Source organism: Sturnira hondurensis, unplaced genomic scaffold (genome assembly GCF_014824575.4).
Source record: "Sturnira hondurensis isolate 20B ecotype Veracruz unplaced genomic scaffold, ASM1482457v3 Scaffold0014384, whole genome shotgun sequence".
NCBI classification, from domain to species: Eukaryota; Metazoa; Chordata; class Mammalia; order Chiroptera; family Phyllostomidae; genus Sturnira; species Sturnira hondurensis.
This window is the reverse complement of record NW_028087015.1, coordinates 6,490,892-6,511,303: the sequence shown is the minus strand read 5'-3', so window position 1 is coordinate 6,511,303 and position 20,412 is coordinate 6,490,892. Positions and strand designations below refer to the sequence as shown.

General features: G+C 39.8%; 1 protein-coding gene and 1 long non-coding RNA gene across 3 annotated transcripts in view; one reads left to right on the top strand and one right to left on the bottom strand.

The window, feature by feature from the left end:
• Nucleotides 1–20,412, bottom strand: part of ELOVL7 (ELOVL fatty acid elongase 7) — a 79,843-nt gene that overhangs the window by 54,435 nt on the left and 4,996 nt on the right. The gene's annotated exons all lie outside the window — the stretch shown is intronic.
• Nucleotides 1,618–7,445, top strand: LOC118998628 (uncharacterized). The gene is made up of 3 exons (XR_005068912.1): nucleotides 1,618–1,834; nucleotides 2,782–3,274; nucleotides 7,421–7,445. It is a non-coding gene; the product is annotated as an uncharacterized LOC118998628 (long non-coding RNA).

Here is a 20,412-nt window from a genome sequence, read left to right as displayed (position 1 = left end):
TGTCCCTCAGAAATGTTTTGTGAGCATTCACTGCATGGATAACCTGAACAGATGGGGATGATAAGCTAAGATGAACTCCTGGAGGCCAAGGAATGGCTGTCATCCAGCTGTAGCCCAGCACAACCTGCACCCCCACAAAGGCAATTCTAGACAAATGGGCCAAATTTCACCAATATAGGGTTTTAAAACAAGGCCAGCACTGGTCGCCTCAACAGGTAGCTCTTGAAAAAATATACACTAACAGTTCAGCTTCTCTTCAAATTGTGATACTTTAAATATTTAAAATATTAATCACACTATGTGCTGAAATTTAGCACATAATACATCTGCATTTTAAATTACTGGGGAAAAAACAGATTATTCAATAAATAGTATTAGGACAAATGGGTACCAGATTGGTAAAAAATATATAAATTGGTATCTATGGCTTAACTAAAATAAATTTCAGATGCATCTAAAATTTAAATGTAAAAAAATAAAGCTATAAAAATGAAACTGAGCGAAGAATACACATTATGTCTCTGTCCTACCTCTGCAACTTCCTGTGACTCTATGTTAATTTAAAAAAATAGTTAAAAAATACTTGATGAGATTAGGGATAATTATTATATAATCCTAAAATAAGAAAGGCCTTTCCAACCATGACAAAAAGCATAGAAATCACAGATTTAAAAAATAATTAAATATGCCCACCTACAATGAAATGTTTGTGCATGTCAAAAGCCTCAGTATACAAAATCAAAAGACAAATCAAAGAAAATTACATGCATCTCATATTAAAGAACTATTTCTTTACTATATAGAATACCCACAAATTAACAAGAAAAAAGCCAACAACCCAACAGAGAAATGAATAAAAGGTACAAACAGGTTATAAAGAATTAACAGAAATAACTAAAGTATATATAAAGGAGATACCCAACTTTACTCAGCAATGAGACAATGCAAATAGAATGAAATAACATCTTTACTCATCAGATTGGCAAAGTCCATAAAGTCTGATAACATACACTGTTGGTCAAAATGTAGAAAATGTGCACTCCTGTGCATCACCAGTAGGAATGTGAATGGGTACGACTCCTGTGGGGGTAATTTGGCAATATCTGCTGCAGTGCAGATGTCCTAGGTATCTATTTAACACTCATATGAAAGGTGCATGTACAAGATTTCTTACAATGTGTAAAAGCAAAAGAAAAGGAAACTCTCCAAATGTCCACCAATGTGAGACATGCAAACAATAACAGGTGTTTAAAAAACATGATCATAATCCCTACATGACTTGGTGGGTAATTCCTATCATGGGTGGCAAAATCATGCCTCACCCCCCCCAAAAAAGTGCCCGTGCCTTAATCCCTGGAATCTGTGACTATGTTACCTGGCAAAAGGAACTCTGCAGGCATAATCAAGTTTACAGATCTTAAAATAGAGAGATTATCCTAGATTATCAAGGTAGGCCTAATGTAATCACTTGGGCCCTTACAAGAAGAAAGCTGCTTCTGGTGGAAAGAGGAGATGCAGCAGACAAGGAAGGCAGAGAGATTTGAAGCATGAGGATTCGTTGTACTGTTGCTGGCTCTGGGATGTTGAGTTCAAGGCCTGGAGAGAAGCCCCCTAGGACCTAAGGGTGGCCTGTAGCTGACACCCAGCAAGGACACAGAGATTTTAGTCTGAGAAACACAAGAAACTGAATTCTGCCAGCAACCTGAATGAACTTGGCAACAGATTCTTTCTAGAGCCTTCTGAAAAGAGTCCAGATGGCCAGCATTGTGTGAAACACAGAATAGAGCCATCACCCTTGACAGTCTGGGTTTCTGACCCACAGAACTGTGAGACAGTAAGTTTGTATTGTTTTAATCCACTAAGTGTGTGATGATTTGTTATGGCAGTAACAGGAAGCTAATACACTATCTTTCTGGTCATCATGAACCTCTTGTTGAGCCTTCACCAAGTATTTAGGAGGGACAAGTGGATACACGTTCTCAAGGAGCTCACAAGCACAGAACATTCTACAATAGGGGTTAACACAACACACCATGGGATGGCAAAGACGAGGTGCTAACTGGTATGACACAGTTACCTTACTTATCAATTCTCTAACCCCTTCCCCTTCTACCAATGAATCGGAACACCACTCTCATCACAAATCAGAAAGTACATGCCATCCTACACATTGCTGACCCCTCAAGACCTGTGATTTATATCACCTTAACACTACTTTTCCTAAAAAGTCCCTCTCTCTTCCCCTCGACCCTACTTCTTCCCCCAACCTCTACCCTAGACCCCTAATCATCTCCTACCCGAATTACTGTAATGGCCTCTCAGCTAACTTTCCTGACTCAATAGTCAACCTTTTCCACAGGCTACCAGAGACATCTTTCCAGGGATTAAGCTGATCATGTCATATTTTGGGTCAAAGTTCTTTGACAACTGCCTGTGGTAAAAGTCTAACTCCTTGGCTCCCCTTAGCAACCTTTCTGAGCTCTACTAGTACAAAGCCATCCTGCTTGGCTTCTAATCCAAGGATCTGGCACATAGTTGATTCTTGGAGAGTATTCGCTAAATGATGAAATCAGCTCCACCTGAAGCTCCGGGCTCCTCTCTCACCTTACAACAGTCCCTTCTCAACCTTCATCTCCGCCATCCCAAGCTGTTCCATCTCCCCTCGCTCTCTATGGTCCAATTTCTCCCCGTGGCGAAAAAGTTCCATTCACCTGGCTGGTAAACTGATCTCATTTTTTAAGATTCTGTCTTCCTCTAGCAGGGTTTCTTCTCCCCTTACAGCTCAACAACTCAGGAAAAGTGTGTAGTTACTTCTGGGCTCTTGCCGAAAACTGCCTCCTCTCCTACTGTGGCTTCCACAGCCAACCCTCTAGCATGGTATCACTCAAGGATGGCCTGTGGAAAGAAGGTGATAATTTATTACCAGTGTGGCACAAGGCGAGTCACAAAATAACCTGTAAGTATTTAGAAATGTTTATGGAACTCTGACATTGCTGTGACATCCAAGTATGTGATACTTGTTCAACAAGGTACACACCTGTTTGGGTGTCGCTGAATTTGTGTGGTGAGTCACATGGGCCGCAAACTGCATTCTATCTATGTGCAACAGGACGGCTTACTGCGCATAACAGAGCACAATACACACAAGAAACCCAGCTGGTCACCCCCACCGAAGTTCTGAGGAGCACCACTCTAATACACGTGGGCACATCCTCATTGTCCGCCTTTTGGGATGTTGTTGGTTGCCTGAGAGACAAATGTCTAGTCAGTATTGGTGAGTAAATTCACGAGATGTAAATGATAAGAAGACTTCCTGAAAGGCATGAGATCTGGATGACATCTCAGTGACCAGTAGGAACTGAGCACTTTGGGGTAACAAGATGGGTGAATGCACAAAGGAGTGCAGATGAGGAGCAGTGAGAAAAGATATGGAAAAATATTGCACAGGCAACAGGAAGCTTTCTAAAGGTGAACTATTATACAGAAGTATAAATATGTAAAAGAGTTCAACCAGACAGTTCTTCCAGAGTCCTACCACTCTCACCACCCTCACCAAGCTTACTCAAAAGTACCCCCTCTGTGCAGAGTCTGCAAGCCTTAGCTTAGGCAGAGGGAACCCTAAAAGGTTTAAACCAGTGTTGTGACCGAGCTGTGTGAAGGATAAAGGTGAGGCAGGAGGTCAGCCTGAGGGGAGGGAGACCATCTAGGCTGTAACTGCAATCATCCCAGTGGGAAAAGATCTCGACATGGGCAGAGGTAGTTTGGGATGTGCAGTGGTGGCGGATGCAGAGTCAAGAAATCTTTATGAGGCAATGTGGGAAGGGCTTGGTGATTCACTAGATAGGAAAAAAGCAGAGTAGCGTAACTAAAGTTTCTGGTTTTGTTTGGGTAACTATGTGCAGGTGATGTCACCAGATGAAATAAGGAGAAGTAGGTGGGAGAGGTTTTAGGGGCAGGGAACTCACAAATTTCACTGTGACAAGCCTGAGAGACGTTTGGGTGAAGATGCAGAACAGGCAGTTGGGATGGTCAAGGCATCTGAAGATACAGACTTTGGAAGCTTTCATATCTAGATGAGGATTAAAACCACAGTGATGGATGGAGGAAAAAATGTGCTCTAAAGACAAACCCTTGAACAATACTACAATTTAAGGGGTAGGCTGAGATAGGGAATCTTTCAAAGCAGACAAAAAAGGGAGTGAAAAGACACAAGGACAACTAAGTACATGCAGAAACACAAACAAAACTGGGGAGAATTCTGAAGAAGGAGAGGGTGATAAACATAGCCAAGTGCAGAGAAAACCAATGTGACAGAGCTGAATGGTCTCCACCAACTCAAGTGAAACTGGAAGCCCCTGTGACCTGAGGAAAGTTAAGTAGTGTGACCAAGCAGGAGCCAAAACATAAAGGCAAGTGAGACATGAAACACACTGAACTGGTCACACTCTCAAGAGGACTGCTTGTGAAGGCTAGAAAAGAGGAAGGAGGCGCAAAATCAAGCTTCAGAGGACTTCCGCCAAGATGGAGGCATAGGTGGAAACACTGTGCCTTCTCCCACAACCAAGTTTGGATACAACAAAAGTTTTGGAGAACTAAGACACACCCAGAGACCAGAAAACCGAATTATACGGAAGTCCGACAGCTACGAACCATTCAACAGGGATGGTAAGAGAGGCAGAGCCAGCAGCGGAGCTGGGTCGGGAAGGACAGACCTAGGAGCGCAGGCAGCCCGGACCTAGTCGGGGTGCGGGGCAGACTGACCGCGGTCGCACATTCGCGCACAGTGAGACGGACCACACAGGCCCCAGGGGGCAAACCCAGTGGTGGAGGGTTGACAGCGGTGGCACACTCGCGTGCAGTGGAGCGGGGCTCGTGGCCCTGGTGATGGTGGTGGCTGTGGTGCTGGTGGGGGTCGCGAGGCGGGCGCTGGAGGGAAACCATTGTCCCTCTTTGACCCCGCCCCCACATACAACGTCACAACCCAGCGACTGAGTTGCGCTGCTCCGGTGAAAACCTAGGGCTCCGTTCCTGCTACTTAACAGGCACGAACAGCCCAAAAGATGGTGCAAGAACTCAAAGTCCCAGAGCCAATAACTCTAAGCGACCAAGAAATTGCCAGCCTCTCAGAAGCACAATTCAAGACACTATTTATCAGGATGCTCACAGAATTGGTAGAGTATAGTCACAAATTAGAGGAACTTAGTCACAAATTAGAGGAACATATGAAGGCTAAACTAATTGAAATGAAGGGAGATGTCCAGGAAACCAATAGCGATGGAAAGGAAAATGGGACTCAAATCAAGGGAGTGGACCAGAAGGAAGAACGAAACATCCAACCAGAAAATAGTAAAGAAACAAGAATTCAAAAAAATGAGGAGAGGCTTAGGAACCTCCAGGACATCTTTAAACGTTCCAACATCCGGATTATAGGGGTACCAGAAGGGGGAAAGAAACAGCCACGAGTGGAAAATGTATTTGAACAAATAATAAAGGAGAACTTCCCCAGTCTGGCAAAGGAAATAGACTTCCAGGAAATCCAGGAAGCTCAGAGAGTGCCAAAGAAGTTGGACCCAAGAAGGAACACACCAAGGCACATCATAATTACATTAGCCAAGACTAAAATGAAGGAGAGAATCCTAGAAGCAGCAAGGGATAAGGGGACAGTCACCTACAAAGGAGTACCCATCAGACTGTCAGCGGATTTCTCAAAAGAGACCTTACAGGCAAGAAGGGGCTGGAAAGAAGTATTCCAAGTCATGAAATCCAAAGACCTACAGCCAAGATTGCTTTATCCAGCAAAACTTTCATTTAGAATGGAAGGACAGATAAAGTGCTTCTCAGACAAGGTCAAGTTCAAGGAGTTCATCATCAACAAGCCCTTATTATATGAAATGCTAAAGGGACTTATATAAGAAAGAGATAATGAAAAATATCAACAGTGAAAGGACAGCAAACACACAGTTATTAACAACCACACCTAAAACAAAAGCAAACCAAGAGGACAGCTAGATCAGGAGTGGAACCATAGAAATGAAGAACACATGGAGGGTTAGAAACAGGGGGGTGGGAGGAGGAGAAGGGGGGAGAAGGCACAGAAAATAGCATAGATGGTAGGTAGAAAATAGATAGGGGGAAGGGCGAGAATAGTGGGGGAAACATAGAATCTAAAGAAGTTGAGACACGTGGTTATAAACTAAGAGGGGAGAAGGGTGGGGGAGGGAGTGTGCGGGTGGAGGGGAATGAAGGGGGGAATAGAACAACTGTAATGGTATAATCAATAAACTATATTTTAAAAAAAACAAAAAAAAAACAAAATCAAACTTCAGCATTTTGGGGAAAACCTTAAGCATTTTTGAAATGAGAGGATGAAGCAGTTGAGAGTAACAGGAGAAACAACCAATAAAAATTTAGAGGAGAAATGTGGGGGAGGGAAACAGAGGCCTGCCAGGGGATGCTCTTCTCCCACTGGAGCAAGGGGACATCTCATCCTCCAAGAGCTGGAAAAGGAGAAAGCTGGGCAGGACATGGAGGAGTTAATAGGGAAGAAGGAAGCCAGGGCCCGTGTGTGGATTACATCCAACCCACCCCCCCATCCCAACAACTCTTGCTCCTAAATATTTCCTCAAATCCAACCGCTCTTGGTTCTAGAGGTAGTCACTGTCCTGCCTTATCTGAATCACTGCAACAGCCTCTCAGCTGGTCTCCCTGATTTCACCTTTGTCCCGCTTCAATTCACATTAAAGAAATGGCAAAACAAAACAAAACAAGAGATACCCAAGTCATGTCACTTCTCTACTTAAAATGTGCCAATGTCTTCCCACTACACTGACACTAATAGTCAAACTTCCTATAATGGACTACAAGGTTCTGCCTGATCTGGGTCTTACCTCTGACCTCACCTCCACCTCGCTTCCATTGTTTAGCGTCAGCAACATTGGGCTCCTTGCCCACACTGGCACACAGCAAACATGCTCTTGCCTCAAAGCATTGGAAACACTGTTCCCACAACCTGGAATTCTGTTCTTGTGGATATCTGCCACGGCAACTGTTTCACTTCCTTCAGATCTCTGTTGAAATGTTACCTTCACCTCTCCCACCAACATGAACTTTCTGGTGTTTGTTGCTTCATTTTTCTCAACAGCACTTTTCATCATTATAAATGAGGTCTGCCTGGAAAAAGTCCACCCATTGTTAATATAATGAGAATGGTTTGCGTCACACTGATGTAACTTGGCAGCCAAGGAGAATGGACTGGAATGTGCATGTGTGAACAATGACACCTTCACTGTTCTGGTCAGTCGGGGTGGTAGATGCTATTGAGTGAGCATGCGTGTACTATGTGGCCTTTGCATTCAAAATGATTGAGTAGAGCAATGAATTTGCATCAAACTTCTCATTAAGCCTGAACATTCCTCCACAGAAACTACTCAGATGATTCAGAAGGCCACAGCTATGGGCAATTGGTGACTGGCAGCTTCATCACACAACATGCCCACTCATGCATCACATCTCGTGCAGAGTTTTTTTGAGAAACATCAAAGCACTCAGGTGACTCACTCCCATTACAGCTCAGATTTGGTGCTCTGTGGCTTTTGGCTTTTCCCAAAACTAAAATCACCTTTGAAAAGGAAGAGGTTTCAGACCATTGATGAGATTCAGGAAAATAACATGGGGCAGCTACTGGCGACTGGGAGGACTATGTGAGGTCCCCAGGTATCTACTCTGAATGGGACTGAGGCGTCATTATCCTATGCACAATGTTTCTTGTATCTTTTCTATAATTGTCTCTATTTTTCCTATTACATGGCTGATATATTTCACCAGTATTCTATAGCTATTTTTTTATTGTCTTAAATGCCCACTCCCCAATAGCACTAGAAATATAAACTGCTCGGGACAGACTTTTTCTGTTTGGTGCATTGCTGCCTCTCTAACACCTGGGACAGACCTGGGACATGGCAGATACTTAGGCATTTGTTGGATAGATGAACAGATAAGCCTTCTCAAAAGGAGTGTATAGGCATGGGGTGGGCGGTTCTGTTTGGAAGGTGTTGGGATTGAGGTAGTAAGAGTTTTAAAGCCATGGAACAAGGGCTTCAAAGGATAAAGGACAAAGCCGAACATGTGGTTAACAGTGGAAACAAAAAGGCTATATAATACCTAGTAATGGATTTTCTGTTTTAGGTAGTAACTAAGAACCATAAGAATGAGAGGAAGAGTGAGAATCAATTGGCTTCAAAACCTCAACAAAACAAGCCAGAGCCAGCAGTAACAGCTTCAGTGCAAGTAGAACCCGGAATTGGGCACAGAGATCCTTCAGGGGAGAGATGGTACCCGGAGGTGGATGGGTAGCTCACGTGGGTTGGTGAATCCTAGAGAATAAAAGCCATCATGTTCTCTCCTGTTACAAATTTGAATATAAGGAAAGTGTTATAATATGCCTAGACAAAATAGTATACAGTTAAGTCCATAAAAGGGGAAAAAAATAAATCATTCTCAAAGAGAAGCAATGGATATGAAAAATAACCAATAGTGAGATTGAGTTAATTCATCCTGCTTCTTTCCATTTATTGGTACAATTAATTTATTCAGCCTCATTCAGGAAAAGAGTGCTTCATAGAAATATTTTAGATAAATGAAATGTCTACCTGTGGGCACAACCACTTTAATTTTAAATTTAGTTTTCTGATAGAAAAAATGTAAAACATTTTTTGAAAGACTTCAATCATCTTTTATGCAGAACTTTTCTGGATGGTTTGGGGAGATTTCTAAGTGCAGCATATCACACCAGTGTCCTCTGGCACTACCATCCATGTCTAGGGCTACGGACCTTTGCCTTCCAATAAAAAAAATCCAAAAATAAAATCAAATTCTGCACCAGAAAATAAATTTTAAAAAAACTAACAGGGAAAATATTTCAAATTGCTAGGCATTTCAAATACCTGCATTATTTTAAAAGCAGAATTCCAGTCTTCTCCTACCAGCCTGTTAGCCACTACATTGTTACCAGCGTTCCTGTATCTATGGGGTATCCTTCATTCTATTTTACTGTCCCTAATCTGCCGTGGGACAGCAAATCAGATAACCAATGAAGCTGGGTGTTTAAAATAAGGCTAAATGGGCTGTGATTGAAAACCTAAGGGTCTCCCTATGGGTTGAGCACAGATATGCTCAGTGGACTTTGGGACACTATTTTTTTCTGCTCAGGGACAATGTCTCTGCTTTCTTACTGCTTTTTGGCAGGATTTGGGGGTTTAAAACTTCATAATAAATGGCCTGTAAGTTAGCACACTGTCCTTATGTCTAAGGTATCTCAATCCCGTTTAACAAATTAAAAATGAACACAGACTTAGAACAACAGAGGATTTGTATTTATTCCATCCCTACATATCCCATTGAGACCAAAATTTATCATTTGGTTATTTTAACCAAAGAAAACATTTTCCCAAGGCAAGTGAGATTACATTTCTAGGCTAGTAGTCAAATTGATTTATGCATACTGTATTTAAATACATTTATAATAAAGGATAGCATTGCTAAATGCCACTGCCTAATTTTTAAGTTAGATCATGCTGAATGTAAAATTCCAGAAACAATGTGGAAAGACTAATAGTTTCCCCAACTATTTTTCTGGAAAGAAAAACACAGTTTGGTTCAATCTGGTCTCAGTGTAATAGCTCAGTATCAACACACAGAAATTGCTGATGATGCATGATTAGAACAATAACCACCCTGGACAAGTGGTCACAGGAAAGTTCATACATGTTTCCCTTTACCCCAGGAAGTAAAGTCTTTCTAGTCAATTTTACATGAACTATTTACATAATCTCCCTTGATGTTCCTCCTCACGAGGGAAGAGGAAGAAGGGAGAAGTCTAGGTATTCTGGCTTTATCTACCACTGTGACTCTTCATCTTCTGATCTTTGACTATCTCAACAGTTTCTCAATTGCTCCATCCTGAAGTAATTGCCCAGAGGAGGCCACCTTGGTGGAAAGTCTCACATTCTACAAATGATCATGTTAATTTTTTCACTTACCTTGCAATGATTAACCAGCAGTAGAAATAAAGCAATTTTCAGAACCTCAACCAAACCATTCTCCTGACCTACTCCCCCCAAGACCCACTTTGGTGACACCATCCACCCACGTTTCCAGGCTCCAAAACTTAGCCTCCTGTCTCTCCCTTCTCCAGACTTTCCTCCTCTTTACCTTCCCCTTACTTTCTCTGCCCTTCTCATTCCTTTCCGCCCATGAGTCAGATGTAATCTCTCCTCTTTCACCCCCTAGTTTCCTTACAGCTTGACAGGGTGATAAGCCAGCAACCTGAATCAGCCAGCCTGAAGCAACTCTGACCAGGTCCTTTCTCTTTTCAAAAATTTGTAATGGAGCCAAACTGAATTCCTGGTCACAAACTTCATTAACTGGACTCCTTTTACTTTTTACCATTCCTTCTTACTCTGATTCCTGATGAACTTAGTCTCTCAGCCAAGTAAATGCCTCTTGCTTTTCCCTGAAGTCTCTCTATTATGCCCTCACAATAACTGCAGTATGAATAAATTATTCAGACTTTTGTTTTTTTTCCTTTACGTTACCATATATCTTTAGAGCATAAAAATGGTTTCTACTACTGAAGTAAAACCTAAGTATAAATGGATCTGCTCTGCTTCATTAATTTAACAGAGCACATGCCTAACAATATCTCATCTTTATTCCTCTTTAGTTAAAGTACTTCCTGTATTAGGAAAATGTATTAAATGTACCAGTGTATGGGACCTAGGGGAGCATGTCTAGCTGCTCACTTTTATGTACCCAAGTTCACACTTCCCCCTATATTAGCCCCCCAAATACGTAAGAGTTTAAAAATCCATTCATTATTGGTGGACACTGCATTTCAAATTAAACACGGGGGATAAAGACATTGCAAAGTCATTAAAATATGAACTGTCAGATTGCTAACTAACATTAACACTTATCTATAGGAGATAAACAATGAGTGAATTTCTATTGTTTTTAATATTTCTTTGGGATTGTTTATACAATTTGTTAAATAGCCTGCGTACTGTAAGATGATCTTATTAGCCAAGAATCTCTACACTACTATCCTGTAGTCAGCATCTGATTTACATTTATTTTTTAATAAATTTCTATTGATTGGATATTTAATGGCCTTTAAAGATTACTTTTAGCTTTTTAGGTGTAAAAATGGTGTTGTGGTAATTTTTGTTAAGCTCTAATCTTTTGGAGACATAATGAAATATTCACAGATAAAATAAGATTAGCCATGAGCCCAAATAATGTGTACATCCAGTTCATCATATTATTCTACTTTAAAAAATGTTTTGGAGTTTCCATAATATGAGCTTTTAGAAAGAAATAAAATCTCTATGTTGAAAATACTTATGAGGTCATTTGGAGTTTTTTTAAGTATAGTAGGAGATGGTTTTGTTTCTTCACCTAAATAGTCCCCACGTTTTTCTAAGAAAAATATTTATAACCTTGAAAAAAAACAGCCTACAATGGACTACACTTTACCAAAACGTTACAATGGTAATTTCTGGTTGGTGGTAAGGATGGCCGATAAGGGGAGTTCCGTGCAAAGTAACCTCACAGGGTGATGTGATCATTAAATCCTAATGAGGCAGGCAGGCACTCATGTCCCAGGCATACAGCTTCTGGTTTTAATCAGCCCCATCCACTGTTCTCTGGCAGCTGGGTTAATAGAGCTTTGAAATAGCCAGAGGTTATACCCGTCTTGCTCTCTCCAATTTTCTTGTTGGCCTCTCCTTAATTTATTTTTTAAAAATTAATTAATTTACTTATCTTTAGAGAGAGGGAGAGAAATATCAATATATGGTTGCCTGTTGTGCATCCCCTGCTAGGAACTGGTGTGCAACCCAGGCATGTGCCCTGACGGGGCATTGAACCATGATCCTTCGTTTTGCAGGCCTGTGCTCAATCCACTGAGCTATACCAACAGGGCTAATTTCAAAGCATAAAAGAAGCTGCAAAACTGTTCTTCTCTGGAGCATATGAGATCAGTTTGACTTTAAAAAATCTTATAAAAACTTCTTTACAGGTTTGAACATTTCTTATGTTGACAGTGGGCTGACCAGTAACGTCTGCTTTCTTATTTGCTACAAGTTTTTGTTTTTCTTGTAAGTTTTCCATATTTCTAAAATCAGATATACTATTACCATAGTTAGGAAATAATCAGATTTTTCTGATTTTATAGAAGTGTGATTTCCCACATCAAGCACAGAACATATGTCTGCATCATAAATCTCTATACCTTTTTCTATATTTACCTTGAAAAATACTAATGAAAAAATGCCAATGAAAGTCCAATAATCCACAAAACTACCTGTAGCATGACAGCATGATGGGAAGGGTGGGGTTTGATTGTCATTGGGGAACACATGCCAGAGAAGAGAATTCTGAAATGATAAACAGCTTGGTAAGATTTTGGTCTCATTTTGGCAAGACTGTCTTATTGACTAACAACTGAGTGCTCAATAATGGACCCTCTAAGAGCAGCAAATGGTCTAGAGGAGTCAGGCGTTTCTGGGAATGTGATATACGATATCTTACACAACTTTCATTTTAAGCTTGGCTTGTGCTGGGTTCATATCTAGATACCAGTATGTAGGTACAGTTCTGTTGTTTCTTGCTTTTATTTTAGATGGAGGGGTCCTTGAATAAAAGGAAATAGTTCTTGTGTTTTTGACTCTTTTGCCCCTAACATCATTCTCTCCTCTTCCTACTCCCCCACGTATTGTATTTTGGGCAAAACTATGTGAGACTTAACTGTGAGCCTCTCAAAGACCTGTTCAGTCACAATTCAGGGCTCCTGAGACTCAGAATCAGAAAGTGCAAGGGCCTTGGGGAAGAGACCACATGTACATTCATTTAGTCCTTAAATACTTGGCCACCTGCTATGTAACAAGCACCTTTCTTGCCACTAGGAATACACACAAGAAGATGCCTGTTGTCATGCAGTTGAATTCCGTGTGGGAAGACACACTGGTAAACAAAAAGAAACACAAACAAAAATAAGACAAACAGTGGCAAAAGATACAAAGAAATGAACCATGAGAGTGATGTGACAGGGTCACTAAGGAAAGAGGACTACAACAGAAGAATAGTCAGAAAGATCTAGAACATGAGAAGATATGAGGGACCAGTGGTCCTGGAGGAGATAACAGCAAGGGCAAAGGCCAGAAGGGAGGAACAAACAGAATGTCAGAGGAGCAGGGAGCAGGGTGCAAAACCTGCTCTTGCAGAGAGTGATGCTAGATAATTTGGAAAAGTGGGTAGGAAGGGTCTTGAGGCCTAAATTGAAGAGCAAAGGTATCATTCCAGGTGCAGCAGGAAGCCATCAGAGACTTTCTTAAATTTTAGTATGACTACTTTAAAAAATTATGTTAAAATACACATAAACAGAAAAATTACCATTTTAGCCATTCTGAAGTATACAGTTCAGCGGTAATAAGTGCATGCAGCACCCATCTCCAAGGCTCCACATCTCACAAACTGAATCTTTCATCAGAGGCTTTTAAGCAAAGTAATGACATAACCTAACGTGGTTTTAAAAATTAATTTGATTGCTCAACAGAGAATTGACTGTAGGGAGACAAGAGGAGTGGGAGTTTATTGATACATTTTGTGGACATAGCTAATAATGATTACTGCTAATTTGGATGTGGGCATGATATAAAGAAACAAAGGAGCAGAGATGACTTCTAGATTTTTACATCTCCAGTGTCTAGAGCCAATGTTTATTTCATAGATTAGTTTATAATGACCTAACATTTAAAAAGCAGAAACTTTTCTTCCTGGAGAACAAGGACGACAAACATGAATACTACCAAGTATGCAGGAAATATCTTTTTTCTAGGTCCAACTTTCTATGCTGATTATATCTTTATAGGCTAGATAAAATATCTATAGTTAGTTCATGTCAACATTACAAACCTAATTCCAACATCAACATTAAAAGCTAATCCTTTTCATATATATAGTAAGTTAAATTTTATTATGCATTTCACAGAATTATTTCATGTCTTTCCTACATAGCTTTTTTAAATTACATTTTATTGATTATGCTATTATAGTTGTCCCAATTTCCCCCCTTTGCCCCCACTACCCAGTACCCCCAACTCCCTCAGGCAATCTCCCCACTATTGTTCAGGTCCAAGGGTCATGTGTATAAATTCTTTGGCTACTCCATTTCTTGTATTGTACTTTACATCCCCATGGCTATTTTGTAACTACCTATTTGTACTTCTTAATCCCCTCACCTTTCTACCCTTTCCCATCTGGCAGCCATCAAAATGTTCTCTGTGTCCATGATTCTGCTTTTCTCCTCGTTTGCTTTGTTTTTTAGATTCAATTGTTGGTAGATATGTATTTATTGCCATTTTACTGTTCATAGTTTTGATCTTTCTCTTTTTCTTAAATAAGTCCCTTTAACATTTCATGTAATAATGGTTTGGTGATGATGAACTCCTTTGGTTTTTTTTTTTTTTTTTTTTGTCTACGAAGCTCTTTATCTGCCCTTCAATTCTAAATGATACTTTTGCTGGGTAGAGGAATTTTGGTTGTAGGTTCCTGCTTTTCATGACTTTGATATTTCTTGTCAGGCCCTTCTAGCCTGCAAAGTTTCTTTTGAGAAATCAGCTGACTGTGTTATGGGAACTCCCTTGTAGGTAACTAACTGCTTTTCCCTCACTGCTTTCAAGATTTTCTATCTTTAAACTTTGACTTTCTAATTATATGTCTTAGAGTTTTGGACTTTAGAATTGAGTTGAGAGCACATATCACCAAGAGTTGCAATAATATATGAGATGATGCATATAAATGTTTTTATGACATGTATGCAAAAGTTATTTTCATGACATATATGCAAAGAAAGACAAGGAATAGAAACAGTAGCAGCAGCAAGAGCATCCACATATATTCGCCTGTTAATAAGGACAGAGCTAACAACCCATCCCAGTTCTGCCTACTAATGAAATGGTGAAGACAAAACTGGAGGCTGACAGAGTTCTTAGTGGGTGCTCAGCAAAGAAGTGGGCACTAACTCTCCATTGACCTTGTGCCTACGTGTCTAGCCCCACTACTTTTCTCAGGCAGTCACCTAAAGAAGATGAACTTTCTCTAATAGCAGAGAATGAGAACAGGAAAGGGCTGTTAGATGAGATAGCATGGCTTGGCTAGATGGTTTAGTTACCTTTGCTAAGATAATGTATTTTTCTTGTTTGACACTTTCAGCTATTATTCAGGATTAGGTTTTATTATTAAGGACTTGCTATTATTAAGGACTTGCTATGAGCTTTGCATTGCTCTGAGCTTTGCTTTTCCCACCTGTAACATGGGAGAAGTATAATCCTTGCTCCATTCAAATTCTATAGTAAAGTATGAGGAGTAATTGACATTGTTACTTAAGGATGGGGATGGGGCAATTTAGGAACTTCAAAATTTCAGTAGTAAAACATAATTCAGAGTTAAGCCCGATAAAGAAAAAATAATTCATAAGTTAGAAAAGCACCTGAACGCTAATCAGAACTTGCTTCTGGTCTGATATACTAAATAGGCTTGTGATCTTGGCCAAATGACTTGACCACAATGGGTTTCAGTTTTCTCATTTGTAAAAGAGGAGGTGGGCATAAAAAACCTCTAGGGTCCTTTCCAGCTAGAAACACTTTAATATGTCTTTAACAAAACAAATGAACTCATAGACACAGACAACAGAAGGGTGATTATCAGAGGGGAAGGGGTATGAGGGGAGAATGAAGAGGGTCAAGGAGGTCAAAAATATGGTGATGGAGGAAGACTACTAGACTTTGAATAGTGAACACAAAATGCAATATACAGATGATGTATTACTAGAGTGGCACACTTGAAACATGTATTAACTAATATCACTTAATAAATTTAATTTAAAAATATGAGAGGAATGAAAAATTTAAAAACCTAATGCACATAATTTTGTCAATTATAAACTACTAATAGGTGTTGGTTATTATTGGTAACATCAAACCTACTTCTAAAAAATTGTCGGCATACTCATATACCAGCAAATTTTCACTCCTTTGCCCCATAGGTGGGATGACTCTGAGGCAAATGGCAGTGGGAGTGAAGGCCAGGTCCGCAGAGTAGCAGTAGCATCTTCATTAACACACCCTGCACTAGCTGCCTCCCCTCCCTTTCTCAGCTGGTCCTGTCTAGGATCACCTCTCAAATAAGAGGGTTAATAAAACCCACATACATCAGAAATCCAGGTCAAAAGAACTGCATTATAAAATGGTGAAAGCATGGGCATATCAGCAGGGAAGTTCAGACTAAACTGGGTCTGACTCCCAGTTCTGTTACTTATTAACCAAAAACTTTGGGCAAGTTACTTAACTTCTATATGCATCAGTTTCTTTGTTTATAAAGTGGAAACTATATCTGTGAAAAATAAATGAGGTAAGACATGTAGAAATTAGCAAAGTGCCTAGCATGTACCAAGTATCTAATAATGCTATTATTAAAAAATGTACTTTTATTTTTACTCATTTTATTAGCTCAATCTATTCTCACTAACTTGTAAAGCTTTGGAAAATAACTACAGACTTCTGGCCAAGGTGGAGATGTAGGTGGAAACACTGTGCCTCCTCGCACAACCAAAATTAAGGACAACAAAGATTTAGAACCAAAAACACAACCAGAACAGACAGATAATTGAACTGTACCAAAGTCCAACAGCCATTCAACAAGATCAGTAAGAGGGGTGGGGTCAGCAGCCAGCAGAGAGGGGTCACTGCAGGAAAAGGCTGTGGCTGCCAGACCCAGGAGCACAGGCGGTGTAGGGCTGACCATGGTCACACATCCCCATGCAGATAAACTAGGCAGAAACAGGCAGCAAGACAGACCGTGCAACGCAGGGCCCCAGTGACAGGAAATAAAGCCTAAAAGCACCAATTGAAAGGGTGCTGGGAGAGACTCCCAACCTTACAGGAGAGCTTGTTGGAGAGACCCACAGGGTCCTAGAACATACACAAGCCCAGGAACCAGTACCAGGAAGCCCCAATTTGCTTGTGAGAAGCGGCAGAAGGGACTGAAATCCGAGAAAGAGTGCAACAAGTGCCATTGTTCCCTCTCTGATCCCAATCCCACATACAGTGTCACAACCCTGAGACTGGGATGACCCGCCCTGGAGGACACCTAAGGCTCCGCCACTCATATGTAACAGGTGTGACCAGACCAAAAATGGCTCAAACAGAAGAACAAATTAAAGCCCCAGAGCCAATACTTATAAGCAACCAAGAGAAAGCCAACTTATCAGATGCACAGTTCAAAATACTGGTGATCAGGATGCTCACAGAACTGGTTGATTTTAGTCACAAATTAGATGAAAAAATGAAAGCTACACTAGAGAAATGAAGGAAAATGCACAGGGAAACAATAGTGATGGAAAGAAAACTGGGACCCAAATCAATGGAGTGGACCAGAAGGAAGAAAGAAACAAACATACAGAAAAGAATGAAGAAACCAGAATTTAAAAAAGTGAGAAGCCTAGGAACCTCCAGGACATTTTTAAACCTTCCAACATCCGAATTATAGGGGTACCAGAAGGGGAAGAGGAACAGCTATGAGTGAAAAACTTATTTGAACAAATAATAAAGGAGAACTTCCCCAATATGGCAAAAGAAATAGACTTCCAGGAAATCCAGGAAGCTCAGAGAGTCCCAAAGAAGGTGGACCCAAGGAGTAACACACTAAGGCACATCATAATTACATGAGCCAAGATTAAAATGCAGGAGAGAATTCTAGAAGCAGCAAGAGATAAGGGGACAGTCACCTACAAAGGAGTTCCCATCAGACTGTCCAGCTGATTTCTCAAAATAGACCTTACAGGCAAGAAGGGGCTACAAAGAAGTATTCCAAGTTATGAAATTCAAAGACCTACAGCCAAGATTGCTCTATCCAGCAAAGCTTTCATTTAGAATGGAAGGGATAAATTGCTTCTCAGATAAGGTCGAATTCAAGGAGTTCACCATCACCAAGCCCTTATTATATGAAATGTTAAAGGGACTTATCTAAGAAAAAGAAGATAAAAAATATGAACAGTGAAAGGACAGCAAACTCACAGTTATTAACAACCACACCTAAAACAAAAGCAAACTAGGCGAACAGCTAAAACAGGAGCGGAACCATAGAGATGAAGATCACATGGAGGGTTAACATCAGAGGAGAGTGGGAGGAGGAGGGAGGGAAGAAGGTACAGAGAATAAGTAGCATAGACAGTTGGTAGAAAATAGACAGGGGGGAGGGCAGGAATACTATGGGAAATATAGAATCTAAAAAATTTGTGACACATGGACATGAATGAAAGGGGGAGAATGGTGGGGGAGGGGTGTGTAGGGTGGAGGGGAGTGAAGTGGGGGACTGGGACAACTGTAATGGCATAATCAATAAAATATATTAATAAAAATATTACAAACAACTACATGCCAACAAATGGGACAATCTGGATGAAATGAATAAATTCTTAGAAACATACAATCTTCTAAAACTGAATCAGGAAGAATAAGAGCATCTGAATAGACAGTTTACAACTAATTAAATCAAAGCAGTAATCAAAAAAACTCCCCCAAAACAAAAGCCTTGGATTGGATGGCTTCACAGATGAATTTTACCAAACATTCAGAGAAGAACTAACACCTATCCTTTTCAAACTATTCTCAAACAATTCAAAAGACTCCCCAACTCATTTTATGAGACCAGCATTATCTAATTCTAAAACCAGATAAATACACTACAAAGAAAGAAAGTTATAGGCCAATACCCCTGATGAACATAGATGCTAAAATGCTCAACAAAATACTAGCAAACCAATCCAGCAATGCATTAAAAAGTTCACAAACCATGATCAAGTGGGATTTATTCTGGTGATGTAAGGTTGGTACAAGATCCACAAATCAATAAATGTGATATACCACATAAACAAAATGAAGGATAAAAACCACATGATCATATCAATAGATAAAACCATTTGATAAAATCTATCGACCATTTATGGTAAAAATTCACAGCAAAGTAGGAATAGAGGGAACATACCTAAATGTAATAAAGGCCATATATGACAAACTTGCAGCCAACATGATACTCAGTGGGCAAAACCTTCAAGCATTCTCTTTAAGATTAGACACAAAACAGGGATCTCCATTTTCACTACTCTTATTCAACATAGTATTAGAAGTACTAGCCACAGCAGTCAGACAAGAAAAAGAAATGAAAGGCAACAAAATTGGAAAGGAAGGATAAAATTGTCACTATTTGCAGATGACATGACGTGGTATATAGAGAACCCAAAAAATTCCACCAAATGATACTAGAACTAATAAGTAAATTTAGTAAAGTAGCATGATACAAAATAAATATCCAGAAATCAGTTCCATTTTTAAACACCGATAATTAACTAACATAAAGAAAAACTAAGAAAACAATCCCATTTAAAACTGTATTAAAAAACCCTAAAAATTAACTTAACCAAGGATGTAAAAGACCTGTATTCAGAAAATTATAAGAAACTGAAGAGAAAAACCAAACAAGGCACAATGCATAAGTATATACAGTGTCCATGGAAAAGAAAAATTAACATCATGAAAATATCCATATTACCCAAAGCAATCTACAGATTCAGTGCAATTCCTACCAAAATACCAATGGTATATTTCACAGAACTAGCACAAATATTCCAAAAATGTATATGGAACCACAAAATAGTCACAGCAATCTTGGAAAAGAAGAATAGTCACAACAATCTCAGAAAAGAAGAGCAGAGTTAAAGGAATCATGCTACCTGATATCAAACTATACTACAAGTCCAGAGTACTCAAAACAGCATGGTACTGGCATAAAAACAGACATATAGATCAATGGAACAAAATAGAGAGCCCAGAAATAAACCCATACCTTTATGGTCAATTAACATTTGGCAAAGAAGGCAATAACATACCATGGAGTAAAGATACTCTATTTAATAAATGGTGTTCAGGAAATTGGACAGATATGTGCAAAAAAAAAAAAGAAAGAAAGAAACTAGACCACCTTCTTACACCATACACAAGAATAAACTTGAAATGAATTAAAGACTTAAATGTAAGACTAAAAACCATAAAAATCCTAGAAGAAAACATAGGCAGTAAAATCTCAGACATTTCTCATAGCAACATTTTTTTTCCTGATATACACATATCTCCTTGGGCATGGGAACAAAAATAATTAAACAAACATAATTACAACAAACTAAAAAAAATTGCACAACAAAGGAAACCATCAACAAAATGAAAAGCCAACCCACTTAATGGAAGAATATATCCACCAATGATACATCTGATAAGGGGGGTTAATATCCAAAATTTATAA